Source organism: Hordeum vulgare, chromosome 3H, assembly GCF_904849725.1.
Source record: "Hordeum vulgare subsp. vulgare chromosome 3H, MorexV3_pseudomolecules_assembly, whole genome shotgun sequence".
In the NCBI taxonomy this organism is placed as follows: Eukaryota; Viridiplantae; Streptophyta; class Magnoliopsida; order Poales; family Poaceae; genus Hordeum; species Hordeum vulgare.
Genome location: NC_058520.1, coordinates 95530222 through 95544920, shown reverse-complemented (window position 1 = coordinate 95544920; position 14699 = coordinate 95530222).

Here is a 14699-nt window from a genome sequence, read left to right as displayed (position 1 = left end):
GAGCGAGATTGGTAGTAGCTAGCACGTGTGCGGAATCATGGATCCCATCCGAGTGTGCAGTATGCGCGCGAGCGAGATGGGGGTGGAGACAAGATGAGATGGGGGTGGACCTTGTCGGCGGCGGAGGCGTGGTGGTGCTGGGGCCGTCCCTTCTTGTTCTGGGCGGTGGGGCGGACCTGCTTGGGTAGGTCAGGGGCGGCGGCGACGGCGGAGGGGGGCACGTGCGCGATGTCGGCGCGCTTGCGGCGCAGGTAGCCGGCGAGGGAGACGAAGGCGACGGCCCCGCCGAGCAGCACCGAGAGGATCGGCTATTTACTGGTGCTGTGCTGCAGGGGTGGAGGAAGGGGCGCTGCCGGTGGAGAGGACGAGGACGGCGTGGGTCTTGTAGGGGGACTTGAGGTGGCGGCCGAGGACGTTGACGTCGGGGAGGTGGTGGCCCTCCGCGGCGGCGGAGCTAGGGTCCGGGGAGAAGGCGGGAGCTGCTGGGCGGTGGAAAGGGGGTAGGGGGGAGGCCGCGGGAGAAGAGAGGAGGGCGCGAGGGCAGCCGGCTTAGGAATGGCGCACCCCGAGCGGTGCGCCATTAGAATGTTTTTTTATATAGTAATGGCGCATGTATATGAGGTGCGCCTTCTCTACGTTGTTAACCTCCGAAGTAGTAGCGCAGTGGTGCGTGGGTTTTGCCTGCTAGCAGGAGGTGGCGGGTTCGAATCCTCTTCCCCCCTCCTTTTTTTCCTTGTTTTTCTACGCATTGTTTTCTCGTGCTGGTTGCACCTTGGTTTGAGAAGTTGATGCTGTGGTGTGCATCACACCATGAGGGTGATTTATCTTTGAAAGTGCGTTATATCGACTAGAGGGGGGGTGTGAATAGGAGATTTTTAGAATTTCATCACTGAGGAAATTCCTTTTGAGGAAATTCCTCACTGATGACTAACTTACAACGGAAAAAGTAAAGGATCAGACGTGCAAACGTTCACAACAGCAGTATTTCAGAGTGAAGAATGAGAAAACAGATTGCTTAGTAAGGAGGCACGCAGAATACAGATGATGATTAACTTAAGTGAAGAATTTGGGATTGAGGAAATTCAGAGAAAGTCTTCAGCAAATTCTTCAAACAGTCACAGTGAAAGTCATCAACACATAATACAGAGAAGGTAAAGAGTTGAGGAATTAGAACCCGATTCTCAGAGACGACAGTCGTTGATGACCCAGTTCCAACTGCTGTGACAGTTGTACATCTGGTTTGGAGCGGCTTGGTATTGAAACCAAAGGACACCCAGTCCCGGGACACACAGTCCCTACCGTATTCTCCTTGAGCTAAGGACACACAGTCCTCGTCCAACACTCGTGGTAAGTCTTCAGGGCAGACTTCCAAACCCTCACAAACTCGGTCACCCGGCTATCCACAATTGACTGCTGGATTGCTCTAGACCATGATGCCTAACCGTCTGGAGGATGCACAGTCCTCAAAGGTAAAAGGCTTCAATCCCACACAGGAACAACTTATTCAGTGATGCTCAATCACTAGGTTTGGTTTGTGGTTTCGGTGGGTGGTGTATTTCCTCACTGATGATTTACTCTCGAAGGCTCTGAGGAATTTGGGTTGCTCTTATGACAAGTGTCAGTTTCTAACGGAGCAGTCAACCAGCTAGTGGTTGTGGGGGCGGCTATTTATAGCCTGGGAGCATCCCGACATGATTTGACACTAATGCCCTTAAATAATATGACTGTTGGAGTGGATAAGACCAGTGCCTTGGCGTGGTTATCGAAACGGTCGGGACCCTCAACTGTGAGAGTCCTCATGTCACTCATATTCCTCACTTGAGGCTTTTGGTAGGATTTGGCTTGGGTTGAGCATCATGAGGAAATCCATTCCATAATGTTACTTTGACCCCCTTTAACAGTACGGTGTTCCTATTCATCAAATGCGAAGAAAGTAAAACAGAAAACGTAAATCTTCACGCTTCAATTTCTTCAGAATGATTTTCTTCAGGAACCACCGGTCTTTTCAATATCAGTGTCTTCACAAGGAATATCAATTTCATCGCAGATTTCTCGCGATTCATTTCTCCAGCTTCAGACCAATTTCTTCAACTGAAGATATACATTTTCAGGGGTCGATATTCTTCAAATATCTCAAACTCCTCAATGACTTTTAGATCCTGTGTACACTTATAAACACATTAGATACTTAACCTATAAGTCTTCAAACCACCAAAATCACTAAGGGGCACTAGATGCACTTACAATCTCCCCCTTTTTGGTGGTTGATGACAATTAGGTTAAGTCTTCAACATGGATCAAAAATATGAAGTGTAAATACTCATTTGAGGAATTTGAAAACAAGATTCACAGAGACTCCCCCTGAAGATGTGCATACCTTGAGGATTTTGCTTTTATAGCAGATGCACATTGATGATTTATATCATGGAGATCTCCCCCTGAATCTTGTAAATCATGCATACATATAACATATCATATGAAGAAAATGAAGATGCATGATGGCAAATGGTATCTGACGAATTCCAGCATGCGTGCATTAAAACTTGAGGAATAAGCATGCGAAGAAAAACGTTCAAAAGCGTCAGAGTACCATCGGGCTTAAGTTACAACTCATTACATAAAAACTTCAGAAGAGCCAAGAGTTTGTAACTTAACTATAGTTCATAAGCCCCAAAAATAAATCCCGTTTGAAGACTAACTCTCAAGTTTCTCCCCCTTTGTCATCAAGTGACAAAAAGGGACAAACTGAGGACTAACGCCCGTGAAGACTTCATTTCTTGGCGGTTGAGGAAGATCCTTGACGCTTCTTGGGTGTAGTCTTCTTCCTTGGGCCTGTTGCGGTGTCGAGTTGTTCCTCATCAGACTCAGCGGTGCGGAATGAAGAGAAGGAGCTGTCTTCAAGGTCTGGCACTGGAATGGGCCTGAACTTCTTCTTGGGAGGCCACGACCAGTCAAAGTCCTGCTCAAAGTTCATTTCTTCAAGCTTAGTCTGGGTCTTCAGATGTGCAAGCGTAGCCCAGGTGCGATCGAAAACCTCATGCAGATAGTGATGATTAATCTTCACAGAGTTCTGGGTTTCAGTGAGGGTTTTCAAAATGGCACCAAAGTAGCGTTTGACCCATTTGTGGTTGTGATCCACCTTCTGATGAAGACTGAGGAGAAGCTCTCTGGTGTTTAGCACGCGAGGAGGAACAGGGCTGGGTGGACGAGTCTTAGTATCGTCCCATGAAGAATAAGCGTCCGGTTCTTTAAACTGGCCATCAAGGGGCCTGCTGCCTTCGTCAATCACAGACTTTCCTTTTCCCTCAATGGGCTCGAAAGTCTTCTTGTTGACCCGGATAGGAGGCATATAACCAACATGGTTTTGGAAATCAGCGTGGAAGTTGATGCCTGTCCTTGTCCTGAGGAATCTCATGATCCATGGTGCATAAATCTTGTGATCATAGGGGCACATTGCATTGTCAGCCAAAGTCCTCAAGAAGAAATCATGGATATTCATAGGAATACCGTGAATGATGTTGAAGAGGATATTCTTCATGAGGCCTACAACATCTTCTTCATCGTCATGGCCTTTGATTGGCGCGAGCACACTGCAAAGAATGCGATAGACAGACCGGGGTGTGTACTTGAGCTCATGGACGAGGAATGTGGTTCTTGAGGGTTTTCCTGCAGCCAAAGGCTTCATGAGGACTTCCATCATTCCATTTGGCAGCTCACGCTCACCATAAAGCTTCACTGCCCCGTCTGAAGGAATTGGTACGGGCAGTTCTCTGAGGAGTTCAGAAGAGGGAACCTTGTAGTGAGTGTTTTGGGTCATCCAGTCGAACACCCAAGTGTTGATGTCATCAGCGTTGCCAGAGATGTGCAGAGTTGCATAGAACTGAAGAATAAGTTCACTATTCTAGTCTGATATATCTGAGCACATAGGGAGCAAACCTGCATCATGGAGTACACTGAGGACTGGTTCCATGCAGGGTATTTCTTCAAGCTCATCATGAGGAATGTGCCTGTGCTGGAATATCTTGTTGCATCCACAGAGCACTGAAGCATAGTAGTTCATCTGAGTCCTTGTCCAAAACTTCAGATGCCTCATTTGAGGCTTGTCATAAGGATTCTCTCCGATGAAATACATGCATTCCTCAAAGAAATTTTATTTCTGAAACTTTGGCCGCTTCGAGAATGGCTGGCGCTGAACTGGCTTGATATTGTGCTGAGGAATGGGAGGGGAAACAACTATGGCAGTCTCTGGGTTGAGCACAATGTAGTCATTGTGAGGGGCGGGAACATTTTCTTCAACATTTTCCTCAGGTTGAGGAATTTCATCAGCTGGAACTTCTTGCTCTGGCTGAGCTGCAGGCTGAGGAATTTCTGCTACCTTCTCAGCTTGAGGAGTTTGGTCAGCCTGTTCAGAGTGAGGAGCCTGCTCAGGATGGACATTTTCATCAGCTTGTTTTTCTTCATCTGGCTTTGTGGTAGAGGCATTTTCATCAGCTGCTGCAGCTGAAGCTTGAGTAGTCTCTGTCTGAGGAACATGAGGTTGAGGATTGTCATCAATCTGGATTTCCTCATCAGTATGTTCCTCAGAGGCGACATCCTTCATTTCCTCATCTGCCCTTGTAGTTTGGTCACCAATGACGACCATTTCATATGAAGGTGCAACATTTAGAGGCACCGGGTCCAGAGGGGCAGATTCTTCAGTTTCCTTGAGGCGCTTTGCCTCTATCTTTTCTTCTGCTGAAGAAGCTTTTCTCTTCTTTGCTTCCTTCTCAGCAGCTCTTGTCTTCTTCACGTCTGATGCAGACGGGATTATCTTCTTCACCTTTGAAGCTTTTGGTGAAGGTGTTCTTTCTGCAGATTCTTCAGCTGGTAGTGAGGAACCAGCTGGAACAGAGTCATCAGCCTGCTTTGTTGAAGCAGCTAGATCAGGAGCAGTTGCATCAGGGGTTGCAATTTCATCAGTAGCGGTCTCGGTGATGATTTCTTTAATGGCCGGCTCATCAGCACGACGCTCTTGGTGTTGTTCCTCAGCTTGAGGAATTTCCTCCTCATCAGGAGATGCATCTTCTGGCTGCTCAACCAGGGGATGAGGAGTTGGTGCTGGTGGTGGGTGTCGTTTGTTGTAGTCATCAACAACACTAGTGGCTAGCTTGATGAAATTGCGCTTGATGCTTTTGCGGTCTGACAGTTTGTCACACTTGTCAGTCAAGACTTGCAGCTCTGCCTGGGTTGACACCAGTGCTTCAGGAGTCAGCTTGAGGAGATTTTGCCTGAGGAATTTCTCCTTTTTGGCCTTTGCAATCTTTGCCTGCTTGGCCTTCTGTTCCTTCCACTTGGCTTCGTTCATGAAGGTGGCCACCATGTGGCTGATGCCAGGAGGAAGTTTCAAATCATCAATGGGTGTGTTTGCGTCTTCATACCATACATTGATGAAGTCGAGGAGGACCTTGGGGTCCATTGCCAGAGGAATAGCACTGCCTGATGCTTGTGCTACCCGTTCTTGCTTGTTTCTGATGATGGCTTGCAGGGTTTCATCATCATACTCATCACTTCCCTCTGATGCAGACGGGACTGTGATGATTTTGCTGGGGCTGGGCAGAGGTGCACGTTCAGTAGTTGCCAAAGTCTTCACAAGTGGTGTTGAAGACTTTGTCTCTGAGCTTGTTGCAGCTGGGAGTGAGGAGCTGGAGCTTGCTGTCGTAGGCTTCACGACATTCTTCTGTACTGGCTTTAGAGGTGGAGCTGAGGATTTTGGTGTAGATGAGATGGGTGCTGAGGGTTTTGGCGCTGATGGTTTTGGTGTTGACGGTTTTGGAACCGAGGGTTTTGGAGCTGAGAGTTTTGTGACAGAAGCCTGTGCAGACTTCTCTTGAGGCTTTGGAGCCTTTGGCTTTGTTGGCGCAGACTGCTTTTGAGGAATCTCTGAGCCTGAAGTTTCTGCTGCTAAGGAATGAGCAGCACCGGAGGCAGCAGCTGAGGATTCATTAAATTTCTTCACTGCAGTTTCAGCTTGCTTCTTGAGCTTGGCCAGATGCCTTTCTTTTTCATCTGGGTAGTCATCAAGTGTCATAAGACTTGAGGGATGTGCTACTTGATGATTCTCAAGTGGGGCCCTTCTGCCAGGAGGCTTCAAAGCGAATTTCTTCGCATATTTTGGAGTGACAAACCTGTATTCCTTCCATTCCTTCGCCCATCTGCGTTCAATCTTCTGCAGCCTAATCTTTCTCTTGGCCATTGTCTCAGGTTCTTCATCAGGCGTACAATAGTCCAAGTATATGTCCTCAGGAATATCAGCAGCTGTGTTCTGCTCCAGTTTCTTTCCTCCCTTCTGTTTCCTTTCTTCCTCCATTTTCTTCAGACGAGGAATTTGCTGATGATTTTGAACTCTTGAGGATTCTGATGAGCCTTGAAGAGTTTCTTCCAGAAACGCTGCAAATGAGTTAATGTGATGAGAACCGAGAGATTCATCAGCTGACATGTGTGTACCTGTGAACAGAGTATAGTTGCGAGGAATTTGGAGAGGTCATATGCGTTCCCAGATTTGAAGAAAATGAAAAAGTTTGACAGTTTGAGGAATATAACCAGTGGTTGAGGAATTTGCCTAAGCATACTGTTCTTGGGTTCCAGAGTTGTACAGATCCGAAAATTTGCACAATTGAGAAATCTCGTGAAAATCTTAGATGCTTAGCTAGTTCATCAATGATTGTGGTGATAGATAGTGTTTGAGGAATCATGTGCACATCGTATCTTGAGGAAAAACAGATTTCACATGGGAGAGGTAAAATTGCAGATCTAATCTGCTGTAAAAATGGGGTATATTTACCCTAGAAGGTGCGAGCGAAGAACACAAAAAGTGGTGTTGGAGAGGCTCTTCGGTCGAGTGTCCAATGCACCCTAACTTGGCAGCAGAGGACGTCTACGGCGGCGGCGGACGTAGATGGTCCGACTCTGGCGTGATCCTGGTGACGAAAAGGTCGAGGCAGTGAAGCTCTTCCTCACCGGCGACAAGACTACCAGCGGTGGCGCTAGGGTTCGGTGGAGTGTGCTGCGGTAGGAGAGCGATGAGGCGAAGAAGATGATACCGAGGGGGATAAGGACATATTTATAGCCCGAAAGTTACTGTTTGGCGCGAAAGTTTGGACCAAATAGCCCTTGCTTCTACGTCTCCGCAGGACACGTGTAGCTCCCGTACGATGCGGTGGAGATAGTGGAGATCGTGGTTATCCGATCGTGGGAAGTGGGGGTTCAGTTACTGTTCTTTTTAAGAAAACAATTTTTGAAGATTTGAGGATTTTTGTTACAAAATCATCAGCTGACAAGGATGCAGTGAGGATTTTGAGCAAAGTTTCAAGTAGAACGCATATGAAGAATTGAATAGACTGGATAAGTATAGCATAGATGGAAAGTGGGGTCCGATCACATTCACTTAGCAGAAACATCAACTTGAAGAAATAGCAATAAGTGAATGTTGTTGAGGACTAGAAATCACAGTCTACCTAGGCAAATGAAAGTCATCAAGTGTTTTTGAAGATTTTGTAATAGATCATCACAATGAAGAACAACTGTTTTGAACAAAAATGCATTGTGAGTAAATTGATTATTTGAAGAAAATCAACTTGAGGAATTTCACATTGGGCGGTGGCGTTACCCACCATATAAGAATGTTGATTACAGACGCCGCGTACAATTGTCGTAGGGCCCTGAGAATCAATTTCTTCGTTAATTTCTTCACATTCAGAGTGACTTTCTTCATCGGTTGAAGAAAATCATTTCATCATGTGTTGCACATCTAAGTCATCAACTTTGCATAAGTGTTAGGATGTGTGCATGTTTTTACAAAATATTTGAAGACTCTAAGATATTTAGCTCACACCGCAACTTGCAAAACCTTTTCTCATCCAAGGGCTTAGTGAAGATATCAGCCAGTTGATCATCAGTCTTCACATGGTCAATGAGGATATTGCCCTTGAGGACATGGTCCCGAAGAAAATGATGACGAATCTGGATGTGCTTGGTCTTCGAGTGCTGTACTGGGTTATATGCAATCTTGATAGCACTCTCATTGTCACAGTAGAGAGGCACATTCTTCATGTTGATGCCATAGTCCTTGAGGGTTTGCTTCATCCATAGTAATTGAGCACAACAAGAACCAACAACAATGTACTCAGCTTCGGCAGTGGAGAGTGATACGCAGTTCTGCTTCTTTGAGGACCAGCAAACTAGTGATCTTCCGAGGAAATGGCATGTGCCAGACGTTGACTTGCGATCCACACGGTCACCAGCATAGTCTGAATCGGAATACCCTACCAGATGAAGATTGGAGCCCTTGGTATACCATAATCCTAGTGTTGGTGTGTGAGCTAAGTATCGAAGAATATGTTTCACAGCCTTATGGTGTGATTCCTTCGGTTTTGCTTGAAAACGCGCACACATGCAAACACTAAGCATTATATTTGGCCTAGATGCACATAGATACAATAAAGAGCCAATCATAGAACGGTATACCTGCTGATCGAAGTCTTTACCATTTTCATCAGTGCCGAGGTGGCTGTTGGTAGGCATCGGAGTCTTGGCACCTTTGCATTCGTGCATGTCGAATTTCCTCAGAACATCCTTGAGGTATTTCTCCTGTGATATGAAGATTCCATTGCTTTGTTGACGAATTTGAAGACCTAAGAAGAATTTCAGCTCCCCCATCATGGACATCTGATATTCTTCACTCATCATGTAGGCAAATTCATCATTGTATCTTTTGTCAGTACAGCCAAATATGATATCATCAACATATATTTGACATACAAACAACTCATTATCATAAGATTTTGTGAAAAGAGTTGGATCGAGTGAACCAGGTTTGAAGCCTTTCTTCATGAGGAATTCCTTCAATGTATCATACCATGCCCGAGGGGCTTGCTTGAGGCCATACAGAGCCTTTTTGAGTCTGAAGACTTTGTCTGGATTCTTTGGATCCTCAAAACCTGGGGGCTGAGCAACATATACTTCTTCCTCAAGCTTACCATTGAGGAATGCACTTTTCACATCCATTTGATATAAGGTGATGTTATGATGATTAGCATAAGCAAGTAGAATTCGAATAGCTTCAAGTCTAGCAACAGGTGCAAAAGTTTCATCGAAATCTATTCCTTCAACCTGGGTGTAGCCTTGGGCTACAAGTCGTGCCTTGTTCCTCACCACTTGACCGTCCTCATCTTGCTTGTTTCGGAAAATCCACTTGGTGCCGCTGATGTTATGCTTGCGAGGATCTGGTCGTTTGACGAGCTCCCATGCGTCATTCAGCTTGAATTGAAGAAGTTCGTCTTGCATGGCTTGGATCCACTCCAGTTCCAGAAAAGCCTCAGCTACTTTTGAGGGTTCTGTGATGGATATAAAGGAAAAATGCCCACAAAAGTTAACTAAGTGTGAAGCTTTTGAGCGAGTGAGAGGACCTGGCGCGTTGATGTCGTTGAGGATTTTGTCAAGTTCTACTTCATTTGCAATCCTCGGATCAGCTGGTTGAAGATTTTGTCTCGGCTGAGGAAGTGGTGCTGTTGCAATTTCCTCAGGAGCATCTTCTTGGTTTTTATCAGCGATGGGGATCGTTTCTTCACCAATTTCCTCTGTGGGGACAATGTCTTCAGTAGGCTTAAGCTTTATTGCTTCCTCAGGAGACAACTTATCTGGATCAGAAGGCAATTGCTCTCTTTGCGAGCCATTACTCATCGAACCGCACATCTACAGTTTCAACAACTTTGTTGTGATAGTTGTTGAAGACTCTGTAGGTGTGCGAGTCCTTTCCATAACCGAGCATAAAACCTTCATGTGCCTTAGGTGCAAATTTTGAGCTATGATGAGGATCTCTAATCCAGCATTTTGCATCGAAGACTTTGAAATAACTTACATTGGGTTTCTTGTCAGTGAGGAGTTCATATGAGGATTTCTTGAGGAATTTGTGAAGATATACCCTGTTGATGATATGACATGCTGTGTTGATTGCTTCAGGCCAGAAGCGACGAGGAGTCTGATATTCTTCAAGCATTGTTCTTGCCATTTCAACCAGAGTCCCGTTCTTCCTTTCGACGACACCATTCTGCTGAGGAGTATAAGGAGCAGACAATTCGTGAGTAATACCAAGTTCATCAAGATAGTCATCAAGACCAGTGTTTTTGAACTCGGTTCCATTATCACTCCTGATGTGTTTGATCTTGATGCCAAAGTTCGTCGAGGCCCTTGAAGAAAATCGTTTGAAGATTTCCTGCACTTCAGTTTTATACACTATGATATGCACCCAAGTGTATCTGGAATAATCATCAATTATGATGAAGCCATATAAAGATGCTGCATTGGTTAGTGTGGCATAGTGAGTAGGTCCAAATAAATCCATATGAAGCAATTCGAATGGACGTGTAGTAGTCATGATGGTTTTAGAGGGATGCTTGGATCTGGTCATTTTCCCAGATTCACAAGCACCGCAGAGATGGTCCTTGAGGAATTTGACTGATTCGATGCCGATGACATGCTTCTTCTTCGCGAGCGTGTGCAAATTCCTCATGCCTGCATGACCTAGTCTTCGGTGCCACAACCATCCTTCTGAGGTTTTTGCTAGTAAGCAAGTGGCTGGTTGAGGACCGGTAGAGAAATCAACAATGTACAAATCCCCTCTTCTTACACCTTCGAAGACTTTGGATCTGTCAGATTCCATGATGACTACACATCTATATCTACCAAAGATAACAATCATATCAAGATCACAAAGCATCGAGACTGACATGAGGTTAAAACCAAGGGATTCAACAAGCATCACTTTGTCCATATGCCTATCCTTGGAAATAGCTACTTTGCCAAGTCCCAATACCTTGCTTTTACCTTTGTCAGCATATGTGATTTGCTTCAGAGGTGATGGAGTTAGTGGTATATTCATCAGTAGGCTTTTATCACCAGTCATGTGATGTGTGCAGCCACTATCGAGAACCCACTCAGTATTTTTGGGTTTGTCATCCTGCAGATGAATTAGTACAGCCTACCATCTCATATGCTTCAGATTTGAAGAATATGATACTAATTTCATCATTCAGTGATTTCATCATAACAGAAATGTAAGGACGTGTGAAATATTTCTATTTCATCAATCATTAGCTTGCGTCCTATCAAGCATTTCCTCAGGTCTCCAGCAAATTCTTGAAATGATGATTTTCATCTCAAGACCTGACTTGCAGAAGTGATTAGTTTGATTTCTTCACCACCCACATCTGAAGGGGTGGCAAAGCGTTCATCATCCTACGAGCACCATATGAGAAAGGTGGCATTGAAGCTAATGCACTTCTCTTAATAGTAGGGGGGTTAAAGTACTCATATGAGTATGCAGAGAACTGGTTTGAGGATTTATGAACATAATGATTTGAGGAGTAGCGCTCATAATCATATTCCTTGTAGTTTCCCTGCATGTTAGACGAATAAGCACGGGTACGAGCATAATTTTGACCAATTGAGGATTTTGATCCTCTTGAGGACTTAGGTCCTCCTGAGGAATTTGATCTGGGGTTCAGATTCTTCAGAGGTGGTGTCATGAGGACATTCACTTGAAGATTTTCAAGACAACTTTTGGGAACCCAGATTTTCCTCAGAGGAGGGCCATTCCTGCAGTTAGTTCCAACATATCGAGCAAATACTTCACCAGATTGATTTTTGAACAGTTTATAGTTGGAATCAAATGACTCATCCGAGGAATAGGATAATTCACATGAGAAGCCAGTTAGATTAGATGGATCAAAAGGAGGCCCAGTAGCAGCAACCCATGAGGTTTTGGGATACTGCTCAGGTTTCCAATAAGTTCCATCAGCATTTAATTTCCTCTCAAAGGCGATTCCTTCTTTCCTCGGGTTCCTGTTCAAGATCTACTTTTTGAGCACATCACAAAGGGTTTGGTGTCCTTTGAGACTTTTGTACGTGCCTGTCACGTACAATTCCTTCAACCCTGCATTTTCATCAGTAACATTTGTGTTTTCCTCAAGTGAGGAAATAGACACAACAGGTGTAGTTGAAGAATTTGTAGCATTTGATGATTCTGGTGAAGAATTAGCAGTTTCACGTTCAATGCATTTAAGACACGGAGGAATAAATTCAACTTGACTAGCGCTGATCTGTTGAGCTAGTAATGAATCATTTTCCATGCGAAGATCATCATGAGACATCCTCAGCTTCTCAAGATCAAGCTTCCTTTGAAGAAATTCGTTGGAAAGCTTCTCATGATTAGTGAGGAGTGTATCATAACGATCCTGAAGAATATCAAATCTAGACTGAAGATTTTTGTCTAGCAGTTTTTGAAGCTTTTGTCTAGCAGATTTGATTAAGATTCATTTCATCATTCAACAGATCATCACTTTTGTCTAGCAGTTTTTGAAGCTTTTCCAGAGCAGTTTGTTGTTTAGTGGCAATGATGGCAAGTTTACTGTAACTGGGTTTTTTGTAATCATCATGTTCACAGTCACTTGAATCAGAGGAGGAGGCATTATTTGATACCTCTGAACCTTTTGCCATGAAGCAATAGGTTGGAGCGAAGTCATCAGCATAGTCATCAGTATGGATGGTGCAATCATTTTCTTCAAGATTGAAGATTGACTTGCTGACGAAATTGGTTGCTAGTGCAAGACTAGCCTGTCCGGATTCTGAGTCTTCTCCAGAGCCTTCTTCTTCATCACATTCCTCTGATTCTGCCTCGGAATCCATTTCCTTGCCAATAAGTGCCCGAGCCTTTCTGAGGCTAGTCTTCTTGTGTGAAGAGGACTTTGAAGATGAGGATTTTGAAGATTTCTTCTTCTTCTTCGAGTCATCAGAACTGTCATCCTTGTATTTCTTCTTCTTTGATTCCTTTCCCCAGCGGGGACAATCAGCAATGTAATGACCTGATTTCTTGCACTTGTGACAGGTCCGTTTCTTGTAGTCCTCAGATGCAGATTCTGATTTCCTCATGTCTCTTCTTGATGATTTACCGAACTGGCCTCGTCGTGTAAATCTCTGGAATTTCCTCACAAGCATTGCAAGCTCCTGACCAAATTCTTCAGGGTCACAACTGCTGTCATCTGTGTCTTCTTCTTCAGATGAGGAAATTGCTCTTGCCTTCAGTGCACGTGGTCTGGAATAGCTTTGTCCATATAGATCTCTCTTTTCTTCTAGCTGGAATTCATGAGTATTTAGCCTCTCGAGGATATCAGCTGGATCTAGCATCTTGTAGTCTGGTCTTTCTTGAATCATCAGAACTAGAGTGTCAAATGAAGAATCTAAGGATCTCAGCAGTTTCTTCACAACTTCGTGATCAGTGATGTCTCGAGCTCCCAGTGCTTGCAGTTCATTTGATATGTCAGTGAGGCGATCAAAGGTGTCTTGGCAGCTTTCATTGTCATGTCTCTTGAAGCGATTGAAGAGATTACAAAGAATATCAACACGAGAGTCACGTTGGGTTGATACTCCTTCATTTACCTTGCACAGTCTCTCCCAGATCAGTGTTGCAGAGCCCAAGGCACTTACTCTTCCAAACTGGCCAGGGCTCAGATGACCACAAATGATGTTCTTGCTTGAGAATCGAGTTGCTTGAATTTCTTCACATCAGCCGCAGTGACACTGGCAGAGATGATGGGGACTCCATTTTCCACAATATACCAGAGATCATTATCAATAGCTTGTAAATGCATTTGCATTTTGTTCTTCCAGAAGGGAAAGTTCTTTCCTTCGTAGGTAGGACATGCTGCAGTCACCTTAAATATGCCTGCAGTCGACATAACTAAAACTCCACGTGGTTAAACCAAAATCACATAGAACAAGGGAGTACCTTGCTCTAATACCAATTGAAAGTGCGTTATATTGACTAGAGGGGGGGTGAATAGGAGATTTTTAGAATTTCATCACTGAGGAAATTCCTTTTGAGGAAATTCCTCACTGATGACTAACTTATAGCGGAAACAGTAAAGGATCAGACGTGCAAACGTTCACAACAGCAGTATTTCAGAGTGAAGAATGAGAAAACAGATTGCATAGTAAGCAGGCACGCAGAATACAGATGATGATTAACTTAAGTGAAGAATTTGGGATTGAGGAAATTCAGAGAAAGTCTTCAGCAAATTCTTCAAACAGTCACAGTGAAAGTCATCAACAAATAATACAGAGAAGGTAAAGAGTTGAGGAATTAGAACCCGATTCTCAGAGATGACAGTCGTTGATGACCCAGTTCCAACTGCTGTGACAGTTGTACATCTGGTTTGGAGCGGCTTGGTATTGAAACTAAAGGACACCCAGTCCCGGGACACACAGTCCCTACCGTATTCTCCTTGAGCTAAGGACACACAGTCCTCGCCCAACACTCGTGGTAAGTCTTCAGGGCAGACTTCCAAACCCTCACAAACTCGGTCACCCGGCTATCCACAATTGGCTGCTGGATTGCTCTAGACCATGACGCCTAACCGTCTGGAGGATGCACAGTCCTCAAAGGTAAAAGGCTTCAGTCCCACACAGGAACAACTTCTTCAGTGATGCTCAATCACTAGGTTTGGTTTGTGGTTTCGGTGGGTGGTGTATTTCCTCACTAATGATTTACTCTCGAAGGCTCTGAGGAATTTGGGTTGCTCTTATGACAAGTGTCAGTTTCTAACGGAGCAGCCAACCAGCTAGTGGTTGTGGGGGGCGGCTATTTATAGCCTGGGAGCATCCCGACA